Source organism: Microtus pennsylvanicus, chromosome 4, assembly GCF_037038515.1.
Source record: "Microtus pennsylvanicus isolate mMicPen1 chromosome 4, mMicPen1.hap1, whole genome shotgun sequence".
Classification (NCBI taxonomy): domain Eukaryota; kingdom Metazoa; phylum Chordata; class Mammalia; order Rodentia; family Cricetidae; genus Microtus; species Microtus pennsylvanicus.
Window position 1 is genome coordinate 70,603,360 of NC_134582.1, and position 21,743 is coordinate 70,625,102.

Consider the following 21,743-nt stretch of genomic DNA (forward strand, 5'->3'; position numbering starts at 1 on the left):
TCACGGTCTATCATTCACCCTTTTCTTCCTATAATATGTTAAATTCTATGTATTATTCCCCCCCCCCCCGTGTGTGTGTGTGTGTGTGTGTGTGTGTGTTGGTATTTTAAGACAGACAGGGTTTCTCTGTAGTCTTAACTGTCCCACTTTGTAGACCAGGCTGGCCTCGAACTCAGAGAGCTGCCTGCCTCTGCCTCCCCAGTGAAAATAAAAAAAAAGGATATTCTCTTATAACCACAGTGACTGTTATCATATCTAACACAGACACTCTTTGTTATCATTAATTTCCAGTTTATATTTATATTTCTCTGAGTATCTTAACTAGCTCCCCCCCACACACACACAGGGTTTCCTGGAACTCCCTCTGTAGATCATGCTGGCCATGAATTTACAGAGATTCGCCTACCTTTGCCTCTCAAGTACTGGGATTAAAGGCGTGCACAACCACGCCCCCAACTTGTCTTTTTTTTAATCCAATTACTTTATTAAAATCTGGGTCTTTGCAAATTGAACAGTCCCACATTACATGTTACTACTGATTTTGTTTTGTTTGGTCTTTTAGGTCTTTTAAATGATTGAGTAGTGGTGGTTTAACTGTGTTGGACTTTTTAGTAAATATTTCCATAGATGTGACTGTTTTCTTTTGCATCACAGCAAGAAGCATATTATGTATATTTTTAGTATTCCTTCACGTTTATTAGCTAATTCTGTTGAGAGAAGGACTTGTCATTACCTATGGCTGTTTACTTTGAAATACAGTTCATGATACGAAGGGTGAATTCTCCAACTTTTAATTGCTACTGTGCTGAAGAAGTTATTTTTTGAGCCTTACCATGATAGGCTTGGCAGAAACAGACTTAGAAAGGTCTAGATAATGTTCAAGGAGACTTCTTAGTGAGGTGACAGTGGAGTAGTACTCTTGACTACCTGCCACTGTCTTAGGGACTGAAGGGATGAAGGAAGAGAGAAATGGGGGTCGGAAGCTCCATGGAAAAGGACCCATATGTTCTAAGTAGAAACAATCATTTTGTTACAGCAGTTGGCAGTAAAGGAGCCCACGCGATTTTTCCTAACTGCCTTCTAAGCCCTACAGTCAGTTTCTGTGGTTTTTCATTGCCCGAAAAACTACTAGGAGTGCATTTTTCCCTCTCCAATGTGAATTACAGGGATAAAACTCAGGTTGCCAGGTTTTTTGGTGAGCATCTTTCCCTGATGAGGTGTCCATCTGACTGGGCAGTTTGATCTATTTTTGACTGATGGGAGGCTCTTCATGTTCTTATGTTTGTATGTGATCCTAATTATTTTTGACAGAGCATTTATTTTTGTCATAAGATGCTGAGGCTCATCTTGCACGTTTCTTTGTCCCATGCTTGAAAATTAGTTATTATTCCAAGAAAATTTCCTTTTGATGATGTTTTGAATTCTCATTGCTACTGGCCTGCAGTTGTTTCTTGTCCTTATTTGGTCAGTAGAGCTTTAATTTTTGTTTTAATTATTGAATTTTAACCAGCTTACTATTATTTAGACTATTTCAATACAAGTTATTTTCAGTATTTAGAAATTTGATCTTTTCTTCCCTGCTTTCCCTCTCTTTCCCTCAGTTCAAGTTACAGTTGAGAAATTCTCATTAGTATATAACATTTTTATCCTTTTTTTCCCTGTGGTTTTTGCCCCCCCCCCTTTTTTTTTTAAAAAAAAAAAAGACATTTCTCTATGTGTAGCCCTAGCTGTTCTGAAACTAGCTCTGTAGACCAGCCTGGCAAAGAGATCTGCCTGTCTCTGCCTCCTGAGTGCTGGGATTAAAGGCGTGTGTCATCACCGCCTGGATTTCCTTTCTTAATTTTGCTTTAATTTTATCAGTTTTATTTATTTTTATTTTATTTTATTTTTGAGATAGGACTTCTCTGGGTAGCAGCCCTAGCTGTCCTGGAACTAGCTCTTGTAGACCATGCTGGCCTCAAACTCAGAGATCCTCCTGCCTCTGCCTCCTGAGTGCTGGGATTAAAGGCGTGTGCCACCACCACCTGGTGCAACTTTATTTTAGACTTATTTTTATTTTATATGTTTGTTTTGCTTGCATGTATGACTGCAGTGTGTGTATGCATGGTACTCATGGAGGCCAGAGGTTGTTGGATTCCGTGGAGCTAGAATTATAGATGGTTATGAGCCACCTTGTATGTACTAAGAATCGAACCTAGGTCCTTTGGAAGAGCAACCAGTGGTCTTAACTTCTGAACTATCTCCCTAGCCCCCTATTTCATGCTTTAAAATAGTACTCTATAATTCTTTTTGTAAATTCAGACAAATACACATGTACTACATGTATGTATAAGTTTATATTCATATTTTTACCCTTTTTGGCAAAGAAAAATAGCTTATATCAAACTGGAATGCATTTTTCATTCTTTTTTGTAGCCGTATAGTATCATATTTTATGGATGTTATGGTAGTTTGAGTGTAAATTGCTCCAGTAATCTCATAGGGAGTGGCACTAAAAGGAGGTGTGACTTTGTTGAAGTGGGTATGGCCTTGTTGGAGGAAGTGTTTCACTGTGGGGGCGGGCTTTGAGATTTCCTGTACTCAAGATAACTGCTCAGTTGAGTTCCTGTGGCCTGCACGATATAGGGCTTCTTAACTACTACTCCAGCACCACACCTGCCTGCATGCTGCCATGCTCCCTGTCATGATGATAATGAACTGAACCTCTGAAACTGTAAGTGAGCCCCCCAGTTAAGCATTTTCCATTATAAGAGTTGCCATGGTCATGACATCTCTTCACAGCAAGAGAAACCCTAGCTAAGACATGTTAATATTGTTTCTTCAGTCTCATATCAGTGGATAGTGTATTAAGTTTTTGCTATTAGTAATATTGTATATAAGTTTTGCCATTGTCATACATATATATATATATGTATACATACTTGTGTTTACATACATATATACTTGGGCTTATAGAAGTTTACTGAAGAGAAACCCGTTACTGACAGAGCTATTAGTTGATCACTTGTCCATTGACAATTTGGATCATTTATTCATTGCTATATTAAATATTACATTTCAGGATAGACTAACTCTAACAGCTTCCAAATTGCCCAACAGTTAGAGAATTACAGAATATTAAAACTCTTATTTGGAATACAGAGTGTTTGACTTCCAACTTCAAATTCCCTGTGGAACAATAACAAACCATTCTTTCATTTATATGCATAAAATACATTACCTTTTCTTTTCTGCTTGTGCTATAAATTTAGTATTGGTTACCCATAACGTAACCTCAAACTTGTTAACAGTGGAAGGCTTAAACAAGAATGGATGCTGCTGGAATAATGCTACTTCCTTTCCATCTTCACCCTCAGAAGATTTCTTCTGCATGTTAAGGGCATGAGGAATGGTTTAATCTCATAATCCAGAGTGTCTTTAAAAGTTTAGAAGTGAGATTGCAGGAGTCTGTTTTCTAGGAATGATGCTATTCCCATAGTAAGAAGTGAAAGTATCTATTGTCCTGACAGTAGCATATTTAACCTTACAAATTTAGTAGGTGAGAAGTAGTATCTTACTATAATTTTCTTTTACAAGTAAAGTTAAACATATACATATAATATATTAGACATACGTATATTTTACTTATATGTATGTGTTTTGCTTGCATGTATACATGTGTATTGCTTGCATGTCTGGTATCCTCAAATTAGAAGAGGTTGGAGTCTCTAAAATTGGGGTTAGAGATAACTGGGAATGACCATGTGGGTGCTGAGAACTGAACCAGGGTCCTCAGCAAATCCTCTTAACTGCTGAGCCATTTCTCTAGATCCATCTTTCCATATTATATGGTCCATATTTTTATGAACTCTAAAATTTTTTACTATTTTTGTCTAGCTTTACAACTTTCTGCTTATTAAGGGCTCTTCATATATATTAAAATCTTATTCCTTTTCTGTAGTAAAAGACCAATAATATTTGCAATTTATTATGTGCCCGATTTTGTTTATTTTACTTGATAATTTAAAAGAATAATGTTTGAATCACCTGTCTCTTGTTTCAGAATTTTGAGTCATAATCCCCCAATCTGAGTTATACATTTCTTCCATATTCTTCCATCTTTTTATTTAGTACTTCTGTTTTGATTTTTACATTTAGATCTCTGATCTCTTTTTAATCATTTTGAGATATATAAAATTTCAGTTTTACCCAAATAGCTGTTTGTCCTGACAGTAGCATATTTAACCTTACAAATTTAGTAGGTGAGAAGTAGTATCTTACTATAATTTTCTTTTACAAGTAAAGTTAAACATATACATATAATATATTAGACATACGTATATTTTACTTATACCACAAGCCTTTTATAAAATGTCCATCATGGTTCACAATAACACTTTCTCCATAGGTTGCATTCCACACATATTTGGGATTATTTCAAAATTGCAACAATATAGTAAGGATTATTTCTAAACTGTAGTAATATAGAACCGGATTGTGCTGATTATTAAGGCTGTGTGGCTGTGCTTTTTGTATTATTTAATAGGAACTTTAAAATTTTTATTTTTTAATAAGAGCCTCAGTAGGCCAGTCTGGCCCTGAACTTGCTATTTGAACTTCTGATCCTCCTGCTTCTGCCTCCCAAGAGTTGTGATTACAGGCCTGGGCTATCACTCCTAGCTGTTAGGGCTGTTCTAACCATTGGTATTTGAAATTTTACTAAGTATTATAATACCTTGTTGTCTCATTTCTGAGATGGAGTGATGATACCTACTTTACACTGTTATCAGGAGAATGACCTAAGCAGAACTGTCTTGACAAATACTTGCTGGCCTAGGGAATTCATACTGTTATTTCCAATACTGTAGGTATTATATAGTCAAAAATTGATTAAGAATCCAAAGCCTTGAATTTTAGTTTTTCCTTTAAATTGTAAATTGAAAAACTGCAATATCGTCTATCTTTGAGCCTTGGAATTTTTTAAGACTATAATAAAAAGTTCACTAATTCTAATCATTTCCATTTAACTTCGATAGACATAAGTTTATTTAAATTGTCAACTGTTGAGATTTAAATGTGAAACTGAGCAGTGGTGGTGCATGCCTTTAGTCTCAGCATTTGGGAGGCAGAGGCAGGCGAATATTTTGAGAGTTAAAGATACAGACTAGCCTACAGTGTGAGTTTCAGAACAGCCAGGGCTATTACACAGAGAAGTCCTGTCTTGAAAAGTAAAATAAAATAAAATAAAGATTTAAATGCGAAAATGCAAAGCCCATGTTTTTAAGTCTTTGGTCCTCATCTGGTGGCATTTTTTTTTAAAGTTTTTAAAGTCTTACAACATTTGAGCATGGGGCTTAGTTGGAAAATCTAGGGCAATAGAACAGGCTCAGCTCTGCTTTTGGTCAGTTCTCTGTGTCCTGATTGCTGCTGGCTTAACCAGATTAAGCCATTGCTACTGTTCTGTTCTCCTGAGAAATGTATCCTTAATATTTGCCTGTAGGCAAGTCTGTGGGGCATTTTCTTGATTAATGATTGATGGGGAGGGCACAGCCCATTGTGATGGTGCCACTTCTGGACAGATGATCGTGGCTTGTATTAAAAAGTGGGATGAACGAGCTATGAGAAACAAGCCGCTGGCTATGAGGAACTGAGTCAATATAAAGCTTTCCTTCAGAAAGTTGCTTCTTTCAGTTATTTTATCAAGCTGTGAGAAGAGTAACTATGACTACTATTTCACCACCCTGAACACAGCCCGTGAGGGTCAAGCCTGGTTAGTGTCTAGACTTCTGTGATAGAAAAAATAAAACGTTTCCCCAGTTTTATCACTCACCTGCTTCAGTTGTTTTCTATTCCTGTGATAAATACCATGACCAAAAGCAGCTTGAGGAGGGAAAGGTTTGGCTTACACACCCTGGTCACAGTTCATCACCAAGGGAAGCCAAGGCAGGATCTCAAGTAGAGCAAGAACCTAAAGGCAGGAACTAAAGCAGTCTCATAAAGAAATACTGCTTACTGGTTTGATCCTCATGGCTTGTATATCCTGCTTTTTTGTATACAACCCAGTACTTATCTGTCCAGGAGTGGTACCACCGTGGGATTTGCCCCCTCCCCCATCAATCATTAGTCAAGAAAATATCCTACAGACTTGCCTACAGCCAAATCTTATAGATATATTTCTCAGTTGAGGTTCCATTTTTTTTTTCAGATGACTCTAGCTTGTATCAACTGACAAAAACAAACAAAAAACTAGACTCATAGTATATAGTGTGTAAGAGAATGAGTCTGGAATAGGATTGGTTCTGAATCCAAGGTTAGCCGCTTATTAACTTTGTGATTTTGGACAAACTTCTTAGGAGTTTTAAGATTCAAGTGTATCATCTTCAAGTAAGAGTAAGTATAGTTTTTTTCTTAGTACTGCTAGAAATGTTAGAAAGGATAAGGCCTAGAAGTTCCTGGTAATGAGTCAATATTAGCAATTATTGTCATTATTCATGTTGTTATTTATCTTCATTATTTTGTCCTTGTGGAAAAGAACTTGGACTGATCAAATGAATTATTAATCTACCTCCCCTTTGCACAGTTCAGCTTTTTATTTAGTTGTGTGATCTTGGATAAATATCTAATTATTTGAGCCTGAAAATATGCATAGTTCATAAACTTGAGGATCATGGTAATATTTCATAGGTTTTAATTATGCAGATGGAATGAACATGTGTCAATAGTTACTTTTATCTGGTCTCTATAGATAGAGACTAGGCTGACTTGGAACTCTTTATCAACCTTTTTCTGCTTCCCAAATGCTGGAATTAAGGGGTTGTGCCATCACACTGACTGGTAATTTAAAATGTTCCTTGATACAATCTTTGCTTTCTGTTACTGTTTCCTCTATCCAAGTCCAAATTTTAACTCAACCTTGTTGGACTAACAGGCTAATCTAGCAGTTTGCCAGTCATGATCAATACAATATTTTTTTCTTTATCTCAATCCTCCCTCTTTGCTTCGTCTTCATTTCCACCATTCCCCAGAATACACTGCTCTTCAGGTTTTCTGTAGTATTTCATCTTGTTTTTACCATTCTACTCACATATTTCCAAGGCCTATTATTTTCTTGCCTTGAGTTCTTTCATCAGTTCTTTCATTTTTATATTTTCAGCATCCATCATAACTGTATTAGACTTTTGTTTTAAGCTCTCACTATATCATACCTTTTGTGTAGTTCAGAACTCATTTATATAGCTGTCATGTATGTGTCTGTTTTGTGTGCTAGTTTTACCTTTAATGAGAATTTCAAATCTTAGCTGAATCCTGAATATTAATTCTATTAATATTTGTGCATTGTAAATAACTATCCTGTACATGCCTCACTCTTTCATTTTCCTCTGAATTAATTTGTAGATGGTGAAACCCAACTTAAATTTTTGCATACAAAATGAATTATAGATTCAAAGAAAACTAATCTGATTAAACGTGAAGATTCAGTAGCTCTGTCTCTTCTCTCACTTTATATTGACTTCATTCTTTCTCTTCAGACAGGATTTAATCATGTAGGAAAATACTGCTGCCCAAAGACCAGAGCATCACATCTAAACAGCTTTAACTTTGGTCACTAACTTCAAACCATTGACTATCAAGTCTAGATCTCAGAAAGAAAAAAAAATCAATTGATTATACTTAGTTGGGTGCCCACTTAACTAGATGAGGATCCCATGAGAATTATAGGAATGGCCAAACAGGTTTTAGGAAAATGACAGCAGTGGAACAAGGTAGATGATACCGATTCTTAGATGTTGGCTAAGTAATTTAAACTCTCCTAAACTGCAGTTTTTTCCAGTCTATAAAATGGAGTTAAGAAGAATATTTCATAGTATAGTAATATTTTATTTGTATTTTAATAAACAAAGCTTAGCTGAAGACCAGAAGGTAAAACTAAGCCACTAGAGGCCAGGTAGTGGTGTCTCATACCTTTAATCCCAGTACTAGGAAGTCACACACCTTTAATCCCAGCACTAGAAAAAATATAAAGCAGGATGAGACAGGAACTCATTTTCTTTTTTCAGTCTGAAGATTTTATAAAGGTACAACCACACCAGTTAGCAATAGAGGCTGGGCAGTGGTGGTTCATGCCTTTAATCCCAGCTCTATAGAGGAATATAAGGCAGGACTCGCTCTTTTTTTTTTTTCCAGCCTGAAGATTTCATAGAGGTAAGAGCTCTCTAGGGACTTGGCTGCTTTGCTTTTCTGATCTTCAAGTTGAACTCCAATATCTGTCTCTGGGTTTTTATTAATTGTGCTACATTTGACATCCATTGTGGGGTTTGAATCCATGACCCTACAATTAAGAGTCATGCTCTACTGACTGACTTTAGCACAGGGCCAGGTATGTGGGTGGGAGGAGGTACGAGAGCTGCTAGTGGTCCTGGGGAGGCTTGAGGTAGATCATGTGATGGAGGAGTTACTTTCATTGGTTAATAAAAAAACTGCCTTGGCCCATTTGATAGGCCAGCCCTTAGGTGGGTGGAGTAGACAGAGCAGAATGCTGGGAGGAAGTGAGGCAATCACCGTGCCTCTCTTCTCTGGGTCAGACGCAATGAAGCTCCAGCCCAAGATGGACGTAGGCTAGAATCTTCCAAACCCTGTGGTGCTACACAGATTACTAGATATGGGTTAAAGCAAGATATGAGAATTAGCCAGTAAGAGGCTAGAGCTAATGGACCAGGCAGTGTTTAAAAGAATACAGTTTCTGTGTTATTATTTTGGGGCATAAGCTAGCCAAGTGGCCGCGAGCAGGGCAGCAGGAACACAGCCCGCCTCTTCTTTCTACAATTATGGAAGGGAAGTGGTTACTGTGTTTGCTACTGGTCCTTGGAACTGCAGCTGTTCCGGCCCATGATGGACAGGATGATGGCATGGTTGATATTGAAGATGATACTGATGATGTTACTGATGAAGTAGAAGATTTGAAATTGAAATCAAATACCACCACTCCTCCATCTCCAAAGGTCACTTACAAAGCTCCAGTTCTAACAGGGGAGGTTTATTTTGCTGACTCCTTTGCAAGTTGATCTCTGTCAGATTGCATTTTCTCTAAGCCAAAAAAGATGACACTGATAATGAAATTGCCAAAGATGATGAAACGTGGGAGGTAGATGAAATGAAGGACACAAAGCTTCCAGGTGATAAAGGACTTATACTGATGTCTTGGGTCATCATGCCATATCTGCAAAACTGAACAAGCATGTTCACTACGAGGTTAATTTTCAGAATAGAATAGAGTGTGGTGGAGCCTATATGAAGCTGCTTTCTAAGACCTGAGAATGCAACTTGGATCAATCCCATGACAAGACTCCCTAAGCTATTATGATTGGTCTAGATAAATGTGGAGAGGACTACAAAGTGCACTTCATCTTTTTTACAAAACCCCCAAAACAGGTGTTTATGAAGAAAATCACACTAAGAGGACTGATGTAGAGCTTAAGAACTATTTCACTGACAAGAAAATATATCTTTACACATTAATCTTGAACCCAGACAATAGTTTTGAAATATTAGTTGACCAGTCTATTGTGAACAGTGGAAATCTGCTAAGTGAAATGACTTCTGCTATAAACGCTTCACATGAAATTGAGGTCCCAGAAGATTGGAAGCCTGAGATTGGGATGAAAGATCCATAATACCAGATCCAGATGCTGTCAAGCCAGATGACTAGGATGAAGATTCCCCTGCTAAGATTCCAGATGAAGAGGCCACAAAGCCTGAAGGCTGGTTAGATGATGAACATGAGTATATCCCAGAACCCCTATGCAGACAAGCCAGAGGATTGGGATGAGGATATGGATAGAGAATGGGAGGCTCCTCAGATTGCCAACCCTAAATGTGAGTCAGCCCTTGGGTGTGGTGTCTGGCAACCCCACTTATAAGGGCAAATGGATGCCTCCCATGATTGGCAATCCTAACTACCAGGGAGTCTGGAAATCAAGGAGAGAGTAGGTGGAGTCAAGGAGACACCATGTAGTTGCCAAAGGAGAAAGATGCCAGAACACTACCAGAAAGCCACAGCCTTGTGGTAATAGATTAGATTAATAGAACTGGGTTAATTTAAGATGTAAGAGCTAGCTAGGAATACGCCTTAGCCATTGGCCAAACAGTGTTGTAATTTATTATAGTTTCTGTGTGATTATTTGGATCTGGGCAACCAGGAAATGAAAGCACAGCCTCTGTTTACATCATAGGTTGTGTTGAGAATGATATGAGATAAACTTTGACATTTTCATAGCTCTGTTTGAAACCTCACAAAAACAGTGGAGTAACCTGGTAAATAGTTGGCCTTTGGCCTCTTTTACCAACATGTCAAATTTACCTGGCCCAACTTGCAAAAGGTTTTTACCTGTGGCAGTTTATGTTGCTGTTTCAGGTTACTAAAGGGCCTTCTGACAGTACCCTACTCAGATGCATCTCCCATACTACCTACGGCCTTAAATAGAAGTAATTAACCTCATGAATCTCCTGGACTTTTAGATTATTATCTTAGTGAAAACAATGGACTTGTTTTATAATGGCATCATTCAACTCATCTACTTCCTCTCTCTTCATCTTGACTCTGACTGTTGAAATCTAGCGAGCTAAAAGGCTAAGGTCCTAGCATAAACACTTTTTACCTACCATTGGGAGTGTTTTGATTGCAAAGGTTTGAAAATTCAACTTTTTTATTGTATAAACAATAAAAAATATGACTTGAATAAGTCATAGGTAGATTTCATTTTCAGTTAAAGCCTTTGATTCAGAACTCAGATGATGTGACTGGCTACTAGTTTTTCAAATCTGCTTTTTTGGTTTTTGTCTTCTTTCATGGGTAGACAGCTTCTTGGGATTGCAAGATGATTGATCGTAATTGCTTCCAAATTGCTAAAATTCTTCTCTTTTAACTTTCAGTTAGAATTCCTGACTGATCAGACCAGCTCAGATCATGTGCCAGTATGTAAAACAGTGGTCAGAATACTAGCTAATGAGCTTAGGCCTGCTCATTTTCAGCTCTTAAGAGTGAACCAGCTTACACCATGCCATTTTACAGTTGGATGAGGGAAGGGTGGAAATTGGAGTTCATGTAACCAAGAAAAAGAATTTTCATGCTAGACAATCCCACATACCTTCCAAAGACCATCATTAAGGGAACTCAAGTAGTGATTATCTGGTTTTTTTTATATTTTTGGAAATTAATTTTTAAAAGCTTAATTATTAAAATTTCCGACATTAGAAAAGGTATTTCTAATTAGTTCTAAGGACTGAATTGAAAACTACCAACTGGGATCTTTAATGCTGCTTTGTGTGCTTTGTGTTCTTTTGGATGACATGGGTGAAGGATTTCCAAGTGCTTGTTCATTGATCAACTGCCTCAGAACTAAATACGTTTAACAAGTGAGAACTAGCATTGACAGAGGTGGTGTAGTGGAATTTGTGTTCTTAGGTGATTGGATGTACGGATTGCTAGATATTATGCCTCCTGCATCTCTTGGAAAACTGCTGGTAGGAAATCAAAGTAAATCAAAGTAGGAATAAATAGAAAAAAGTCTTGCCTCCCATTTAAGATGCTCTTTTTAAAAGAGAAAAGCAGTTAATCACTATACTATGTTGGAGAGGATTAACTTTTTCTATTGGCAGAAATGACAGACTTGTTTTATTTTTGCTTGTTAGATCTATTTTTTGTTTTGTTTTGTTTGAGAATCAAAGTTGATACAGAATCCAGGAAAAGGAGATAGATCTGACTTATTTTGTATGTGTATGCTCATGCATATGGTTAAATGTATGTGGGTGTGTGTTGTGGGGAGTCAGGACAGTTTGACAGGAATCAGTTGTCTCCTACCATGTGAATTCCAGGGATCCAACTCAAATATCAAAGTCTTGGTGGCAAGCACATTTTTTTGAGGGGGGGGGAGATAGGGAATCATTTTATATCAAATCTGAATAAAATGATCCTTTCATTATTACATTTCTTTAATTCTTGTTATTTTGTTTACCATAAGAAAAGGACTTGCTTTCTTTATTACATTTGTGTATTCATTGACTCATTGATTTTGTGTCTGGAATTGTTTAATGTGAAAAGGTTATACAAGAATAGTTTACTATATGTAAGAACAAATACTTTCACAAAATCAAGAGATTAGATTATGTTTTTTCTTTAATGAAAGTGTACTTAGACTATTTAAGAACTTGGTTTCTGAGCTACTATATTTTGTGATACTGATGCTGTTCAGGAAAGCCCATGTAAACAGGTATTTGATTGTATTGTTTATAGATGTGTCGAGTGTTCTTGGAGCAGTGCCTGGCCCTTTGTAAGTTATATTATTTTGTTTTGTTCCTGTCGTTCCCGACCCTTGCAATGTTTCTGAACTTCAAATGAAAGTTCACAAACTAGTAATGCTCATTTTTATAAGATATGTCACACTTATTTAATCTTTACAATGGTTTTATGGATTAAGTGAAACATATTATTGCCACATTATGAATACAATTACACCTCAGAAAAGGTTGAGCTACCTAACAGCATATATATAGCTAGTAAGTGGCAGTCTTGCTGATATTTAGTATGTAGTCCAGCAGGAAGAATGTAACTATTTAATGTGCCTCAATGATAAGTAAGTCCTGTGGGGAGTAGGAAAGAATACTTGGCACACAGAATGCAATAAATGAAGAACTTTTGAATAAAATAGGCATCTAAAAGTTTGAGTGGCAGGGGGAGATAAGTCATAGGGAGGGCTGGAGAGATGGCTCAGTGGTTAAGAGCATTGCCTGCTCTTCCAAAGGTCCTGAGTTCAATTCCCAGCAACCACATGGTGGCTCACAACCATCTGTAATGAGGTCTGGTGCCCTCTTCTGGCCATACACACAGACCGAATATTGTATACATAATAAATAAATAAATATAAAATATTAAAAAAAAGAAGTCATAGGGAAAAGACCTTAGCAAATATTTATTGACAGGGTTGTGGAAATAAGTCCTGTGATACTTTATCTAAGAAACAGTTATCACAAACGTGACCACACGAGGGACTGGTGAGATGGGTCAGTGGTAACAGCAAAGCCTGATGACCTGAGTTTGATCCCTAGAGTTCATGGTGGTGAGATCTGACTCCCATACATTGTCCTCTGACCCCCACAGATACACCATGCTGTGCACACATTAGTGAGTAAGAAATAAAATTTTAAAGCATTGAAATAATTGGATGAGATGAGGAGAAAAAGTGATATCTGTCTGAACCCGCAGTATATTATGGGGTTAAGATAGTTGCCTACTGAGAACTGAGCTGGCTGTGGAAATAGGAGAGAATCGAGTGGAAGAAAGGCAATGACCAGGCCTGAACATTTTAGAGAAACAAATAGCTGTCATGTCTGTGTAATGACCTTGAAAAACCCTTGTACCTAGAATGTGTGTCATCTCCAGTGTGTTGACTCAGTGCAGAGCAGCCATGTGGGGAGATTTGTGTTCCTTGAGGTTCTCCTTTACTAGATGTCCTTTACTAGAGCTTTAGTAAAGTTATTTTGCAAATAGAAAAGTTTCAAGGAAATAAAGCTTTTGGTGTGGATACAGCCATTGTCATTTAAGGAAGTTGTGGTATTGGCAAAAAGAATTGGAACAATGTACTGCGGTACTCAACTACTCAGTCTCCAAGGACATTAGGCCGCTACTGCTGTAACTTAGATGTGGGAACAAGCAAAGATTTTAATGTAGAGGTTTGTAGACTATTTGATAATCTATAAGGGTTAATTTTGCTGCTCGTAAAACTTGTCTTCTGGAGTGTAGGCTTAGGTCATCTGCTATCACTAGCCTTTGACCATTCTGTGGATGAATTTTCTGTTACATTGAGTGATGATTTTCCTTGCTATGGTTTGTTGACATCATTTGCTTCTCTCACATTGGCTATGTGTGAATCATGACTGTTATTACTGAAGGTATTCATTATAGATCCTGAAAAATCAAATTTAGGATGATCCCGGCTTCCTAGTAAGATGACATGATGAATACCAGCATGGTTAGTATTCCAGTTTATCCTGAGGAAGACAAATAGACTTTTAAACACCCAGATACACACACACACACACACACACATACACACACAGACACACACACACACACACACATTCACAAACCACGTACTAAAGCATGGACTTGTGGTGTCTGTAAAGTAAGTTTAAGTAAGCTATGAATCATGAAGCTGGTGTTGTGAAGAAGAATAATGGTGAAGAGTTATGGGGTGATGATTAATAACACCATCATGCATACCATGCAATATTAAATAATAGTAACATATCACCAAGTTTCAGTAAAATAAAATAGGGAGTACCTTAGTTTTCTTTTATTGCTATGACAAAACACTATGACCAATAGCAACTTGGAAAAAGGAAAGGATTTTTTTCAGCTTGTAGTTTATAGTTCGTCATTGAGGGAAGTCAGAACAGGAATGAAAGCAGGAACTAGGCCATAGTGGAACTCTGCTTATTGGCTTGCTCTTTAGTCTCATGTTTAGATAGATAGATTTCTTAGCGCACCCTCTGTGGACCACCTGCCCATGTGTGGCACTGCCCACAATGTACTGGGCCTTCCCACATTAATCATTAATCAAGAACATGCCCTACAGACTTGCCTACAGGGTAGACTGATGGATCCATTTTCTCAGTTGAGGCTCCTTTTTCCAGATAATGCTAGCTACTGTCTATCTGACAAAAAACTAAGCACAGGGGACGATTATGGGAAAAGTTAACATTGTTTTATTTGGTAAAGAGTTTACTGTCCTACACTGAACAGTTATCAGGGTCTTGGAATAGGACAAAAGATTCACCACAAAGAGGGAACTTGCTGGGGGTGGGGTGGGAGTGGGCATTATGCAAGTATAAGGAAAAGATGTATATTTGAGGAAGCAATATTGGTCCTAAGACAAAATTGAACATTTATTTGTTGCAGTTAACAGCTAAGTATGTGGTTATATGTAGGCTTGTTTGTATGAACCTATCAACTAGAAACACCTATGTTGACTAGATATTGGAAACTTTTATATGTGACTATGAGCTTGACTGCCTTGTCTGTGTGTGTGTGTTTGAGACTGGGTCTCTCTATCTAGTCATGAGTATCCAAGACCGTCTTCAAACACATAGAAGTCTTTCTTCTGCCCACTGAGTTGCTGGGATTAAAGGTGTGTACCACCATGTATACCATGCCCAGCTTTAACTGCTTTTCATACGTAATTGGGATGACATTACTAAGTATTATTTATCTCTATTGTGTAGAGCATTTTAGAAGAGCCAAGTGAGTAAGCCAGCATAAATGTTTGATACTATAGAATTATTTTTTAATAAAATGATCCATTCAAAGAGTGGAACAGGAATTTCAAGAGATGCCATTCGTCACAGTTTGACATAGAGCTGGGAATTTTCACAGTAATGTGGAAAGACTATTAAAATATATTATTTCTAACTACATGATGTTCTTGAAGTTGTGTTTTCACGCTTCAACCAAGACAATGTATTCTAACAGGTTGCATGAGGAAGTAAATATTGAGAATCTGTCTATTTCCCTTTTTTTGAAGTTATTTTTTTAAAGTTAGAAGCAGTCTCACTATGAAGCCTTGGCTGGTTTGAAACTTACTCTGTAGACCAGTCTGGCCTGCAAACTCATAGAGAGCCACAATCTCTGTTCCTGGGTAACTGATTCCTTTATTATTTTTTCTTTTTCCTGTTAAACTGAAAGTTAAAGAAGAGATTGGTGGGTCTGGGGATTTAGATTAGTGGGAGAGTACCTTCCTAACATGGTTGTATTTAGGAAGTGGTCTCCTGTGCCAATGTGTTCAAGGTACTTTCCACTTTCTCTTCTGTGAGGTTCTGTGTGGTTGGTTTTATTTTGAGGTCTTTGATCCATTTGGACTTGAGTTTTGTGCATGGTGATAGATATGGGTCTATTTGCATTCTTCTACATGTGAACATCCATGTCAGCACCATTTGTTGAAAATGCTTCCCTCTCCCATTTTATAATTTTAGCTTCTTTGTCAAAAATCAGGTATTCATAGGTATGTGGATTGATATCTGGGTCTTCAATTTGATTCCATTGATCGTGTGTCTGTTTTTATGACAATACCAAGCAATTTTCATTACTGTAGCTTTATTGTAGAGTTTGAAGTCAGGAATTGTGATGCCTCCAGAAGTTCCTTTATTGTATAGGATTGTTTTAGCTATCCTGTTTTGTTTTGTTTTGTTTTCCATATGAAATTGAGTATTGTCCTTTTGATGTCTGTGAAGAATTTTGCTGAGATTTTGATGGGTATTGCATTGAATTTGTAGGCTGCTTTTGTTAAGATTGCTGTTTTTTGGGGGCTGGAGAGATGGCTCAGTGGTTAAGAGCATTGCCTGCTCTTCCAAAGGTCCTGAGTTCAATTCCCGGCAACCACATGGTGGCTCACAACCATCTGTAATGAGGTCTGGTGCCCTCTTCTGGCCTGCAGGCATACACACAGACAGAATATTGTATACATAATAAATAAATAAATATTTAAAAAAAGATTGCTGTTTTTAAATTAACATTTTAATTTTACTTATTCAAGAGCAAGGTCTTTTCATTTTCTGATGTCTTCTTTGATTTCTTTCTTCAAAGACTTAAAGTTCTTGTCATACAAGTCTTTCACTTGTTTAGTTAGAATTACCCCAAGATATTTTATGTTATTTGTGGCTATTGTAAAGTGTGATGTTTCTCTGATTTCTTTCTCTGCTTATTTAACATCTCTATATAGGAAGGCTACTGATATATATATTTTTTGAGTTAATCTTGTATCCTGCTACATTACTGAACAGGAGCTCCTTGGTAGAATATTTGTGGTCACTTATGTGTACTATCATATTAATACAAATAGTAGTAAAAGTTTGACTTTTTTTTTCGATTTGTATCCCCTTGATCTCCTTTTGTTGTCTTATTGCTCTAGCTAAAACTTCAAGTTATATATTGAATAGATATGGATAAAGTGGATAGCCTTGTTTTGTTCCTGATTTTAGTAGGATGCTTTGAGTATCTCTCCATTTAATTTGATGTTGGCTTACTGTATATTTAATGCCTTTATTATGTTTAGGTCTGTTCATTGTATTCTTGCTCTCTCCAAGACCTTTATCATGAAGGGGTGTTGAATTTTGTCAAAGGCTTTTTCAGCATCTAATGAGATGATCATTTTTTTCCCATTTGTTTATATGGTGGATTACACTGACAGATTTTTGTATGTTGAACCATGCCTGCACATCTGGGATAAAGCCTACTTGATCATGAATAATTTTTATCTGTTCTTGCAAGTATTTTATTGAGTATTTTTGCATCAATGTTCATCAGTGATATTGGTCTGTAATTCTCTTTCTTAGTTGTGTCTTTGTGTGCTATGGGCAACAGTTGCCTCGGAAAGTTTGGCAGTATTCCCTATGCTTCTATTGTGTGAAACGATTTGAATAGTATCATCAGTGTTAGCTCTTCTTTAAAAATCTGGTAGAATTCTGTGCTGAAATCATCTGATCCCAGATTTTTTGTTGTTGTTTTTTTGTTGGTTGAGGGACTTTTGATGACTGTTTCTATTTCCTTAGGGGTTATAGATTTATTTAATTTGCTTACTTGGTCTTGATTTAATTTTGGTGTGTGATACTTATACAGAAAATTATACATTTCTTTTAAGATTTCCAATTTTGTGGAGTCCAGATCTTTGAAGTGTGACTTGCTGATTATCTGGATTCCCTTTGTGTCTGTTGTTATGTGCCCTTTTCATTTTTGATTTTGTTAATTTGGATATTCCCTCTCTGCCTTTTGGTTAGTTTGGATAAAGGTTTGTCTATTTTGTTGATTTGTCTAGTTGATTCTTTGTATTGTTTTCTTTGTTTCTATTTTGTTGATTTCAGCTCTCAACTTTGATTATTTCCTGAAAGCCTAGTCCTCTTGGGTAGTTTCCTTCTTTTTATTCTAGAGCTTTCAGGTGTTCTGTTAATTTAATAGTTTGGGGTTTTTCCAACTTCTTAGCACTGCTTTCATTATGTCCTATAAGTTTGAGTATGTTGTGTGATCATTTTCATTGAATTTTAGGAAGTCTTTTATTTCTTTATTTCTTCCTTGACCCAAGGGTAGTTCAGTTGAGCATTGTTCAGTTTCCATAAGTTTGTGGGCTTTCTGCAATTAATAGTGTTGTTGAATTCTAACTATAAACCACGATGGTTTGATAAGACACAGGGGTTTATTTTTTTTTTATTTGTTGAGATTTGCTTTGTTACTGAGTATGTGGTCAATTTTTTGAGAAGGTCCCATGAAGTACTGAGAAGAAGGTATATTCTTTTGTGTTTGGGTGAAGTGATCTATAGATGTTTATTAAGCCCATTTGAGACATAACATCTGTTCTCTTATTTCTCTGTTAAGTTTCCGTCTGGCAGACCTGTCCAGTGGTGAGAGTGGCTTGTTGAAGTCTCCCACTATTAGTTAGTGTGTGGGGCTTGATGTGTGATTTAAGCTTTAGTAATGATTCTCTTACATATATGGGTGTCCTTGTATTTGGGGCATATATATTCACAATTGAGACTTCATGTTGATGGATTTTTCCTGTGATAAATATAAAATGACCTTCTTCATCTTTTGACTAATTTTAGTTCGAAGTCTATTATGTTAGATATTAGGATAGCCACACCAGCTTGTTTCTTAGGTCCATTTGTTTGAAAATCTTTTCCCAGTCCTTTACTCTGTATAATCCCTTTGTAGTTGAAATGCGTTTCTTGTATGCAGCAGCAGGATAGATTCTGTTTTTGTATCAAATCTGTTATGCTGTGTCTTTTTATAGGCGAATTGAGTCCATTGATATTAAGGGATGTTAATGACTAGTGCCTGCTTGTTCCTGTTATTTTTGTTTTTGTTGTTCTTGGTGGCGTGTGTGTATGTGTTTCTCTTTTTTGGGATTTGTTGGTGTGTGATTATGTATTGCCTATGGGTGTAACTGACTTTCTTTGGTTGGAGTTTTCCTTCAAGTACTTTCTGTAGGGCAGGATTTGTGGATAGGTATTGATTAAATCTGGTTTTGTCATGAAATATCTTGTTTTTATCTATGTTGATTGAAAGCTTTGCTGAATATAGTTAGTAGTCTGGACTGGCATCCATGGTCTCTTAGTGTCTGCATGATGCCTGTCTAGGACCTTCTGGCTCTCATTGTTTCCATTGAGAAGTTGGGAGTACTTCTGATAGTTCTGTCTTTATATGTTACTTGGCCTTTTTCCTTTGCAGCTTTTAATATTCTTTCTTTATTCTATATGTTTCTTTATTCTATATGTTTTGATTATTATGTGTCAAGGGGACACTTTTTTTGGTTCAGTCTATTTGGTGTTCTGTATTGTATTTTCATAGGCATGTCCTTTAAATTGAGTTTTCTTCTATGATTTTGTTGAAAATATTTCTGTGCCTTGAGCTGGACTTCTCATTCTTCTATCTCTATTATTCTTAGGTTCAGTCTTTTCATGGCATCCCATATTTTCTGGATATTTTTTGTTAAGAATTTGTTATATTTAACATTTTATTTGACCAATTAATCTATTTCCTCTATTGTATCTTCACTGCCTGAGAGTCTCTCTTCAATCTCTTGTATTCTGTTGTTTGTGCTTGTATCTGTATACAGTTCCTGACCTTTTACTCAGATTTTCCATTTTCAGATTTCCCTCAGTTTGTGTTTTTTTTATTGCCTCTATTTTAGTTTTCAAGTCTTGAATCGTTTCTTTCACCTGTTTTTTTTTTTAAGGAATTTGTTGATTTCTTCCAATTTTTTGGCTGTCTTTTCCTCCATTTCTTTAAGGGAATTTTTCATATTCTTAAGGGCCTCACTCTTTATAAAGTTATTTTCAAGGTTGTTTTCTTCTGCGTTGGGATGTTCAGGTCTTTCTGTTTCTAATTTCTCTGGTGGTACTGTTTTATACTTCATATTGTTGAGTGTATTCTTACCCTGTTTACCCATCTTTTTTCTCCAGTTGGTGTAGTTGGGAGTTGTGGCTCTGTGGAATGCTCCTTCAGGTGTAGGCAGAGCAGACCTTCGGGTGATCATTCCTCGAGGTGCCTACAGTCCCAAAGCTGAAATGGTCTAGTGATTAGATAATTTCTGGACCCTGCTTCATGCTCCACCACATTGCTGATGCTTTTCCGGCTAGCCCAGCCACCGCACTGCTGCTCACGCCTCCGTTATCATTCTTTTTATATGTTGTTGATCTACATTTATATGTTTATATTATATTCTTTTTATATGTTGTTGATCTACATTTGTACTTCAGAGCCAAATTCTCAAAAGATACTGGCTTGTGGTTTTCTTTTATACTTGACTTGACTTTGATATCAGGTTATTTGGCTACGTTGAAAGTACTCTTCTTTCTGTTTTCTAGGAGAAATTTTGGTTTGATAGAATTCTCTAGAGAAATCATCAGGCCTTAGAAATCTTTTTTCTTTCTTTTTGGTAGGAGTTATACTAATTAATATATTCATATTGAGTTACTTGCTTTAGTTTGTTCTTTTCAAAAGGAGTTGTTGGCTTCATCAAAATTGACACATTTATGTGTAGTTTTTAAATTTATTTCTGTGTTACATTTCCTGTATTTTCAAGATCTTTTGTGATCATACCTATTTCATTTCTCATACTACTACTTTGTGTTGTTTGTTTTCTTCTGATAAGCTTGCTCAGTTGTTAGTTTGATTGTTACAGTCAGAGAACCAGCTTTCTATTTCACTTGAGTTTCCTCTGTGGATAGTTTTATTAATATTTATTCTCTCTCGTTTCTTTTCTCTGATTTGCTTTTGGTTTACTAAGCTGTTGGTCTAATTTTTTTGAGAAAGGAATTTCGATTTTTGATTGAAAATCATTACTCTTTTTGTTTTAGACAAACTGACATTCAACACAACAGTTTTTATGCAGTCCAGCTCTTTTTTATTGTTTTTGTTTTCTTTTTGAAACATAGTTTCTCTTTGTAGCTTGGCTGTCCTGGAACTGGCCCCATAGACCAAGCTGACTTTGAACATACAAAGATGCACGTTCCTCCCTGCCTCTTGAGGGCAGGGATTAAAGAGATGTACATCACTACTACCCAGTTCAGCTCTTTTTTGACAAAAGCATTTAATAGCATACAATTCCCTTTCAGCATTGCTTTAACTGTATTTTTGCATATTTTGGGTATGTTGTATCTCCATTTTCTGTCAACTCAATATATATTGGAATTTCCCTTGATACTTCCTTTAATTATAATGAATTACTTAGAAATTTATTATTTTTCCATATGTTTGGATGTTTTCCCTTTATCTTTTTGTTTATTGTGGCTTGAATACAGTTTGATCAGAGAATATATGTTTTTTTTTTTTCTTCTCTCGAGACAGGGTTTCTCTGTGGTTTTGGAGCCTGTCCTGGAACTAGCTCTTGTAGACCAGGCTGGTCTCGAACTCACAGAGATCCGCCTGCCTCTGCCTCCCAAGTGCTGGGATTAAAGGCGTGCGCCACCACCGCCCGGCTTGAATATATGTTTTAAACTATTCTGAATGGTTGAGATTTGTTATGCAAAGGAGACAGACTCTCGTGGTGTGCACCTGTAAGCATTTGTGAAGCACTACAAGGCTGGAGGTGGTCAGTGATAAGCACTTTCTGTTCTTGCAGAGGACCTGGGTTTAGTTCCCAGCCTGTACATGGTGGCCTACAATTTCCTGTACTCAGTTCCAGAGGATCCAATACCCTCTTCTGACCTCTATTTGCACATGG

General features: G+C 36.7%; 1 protein-coding gene and 1 pseudogene across 3 annotated transcripts in view; both read left to right on the forward strand.

Annotated features, from left to right (window-relative positions):
• Positions 1-21,743, forward strand: part of Rock1 (Rho associated coiled-coil containing protein kinase 1) — a 123,736-nt gene that overhangs the window by 11,265 nt on the left and 90,728 nt on the right. The window lies entirely within an intron of this gene.
• Positions 8,805-9,966, forward strand: LOC142848538 (calnexin pseudogene; annotated as a pseudogene).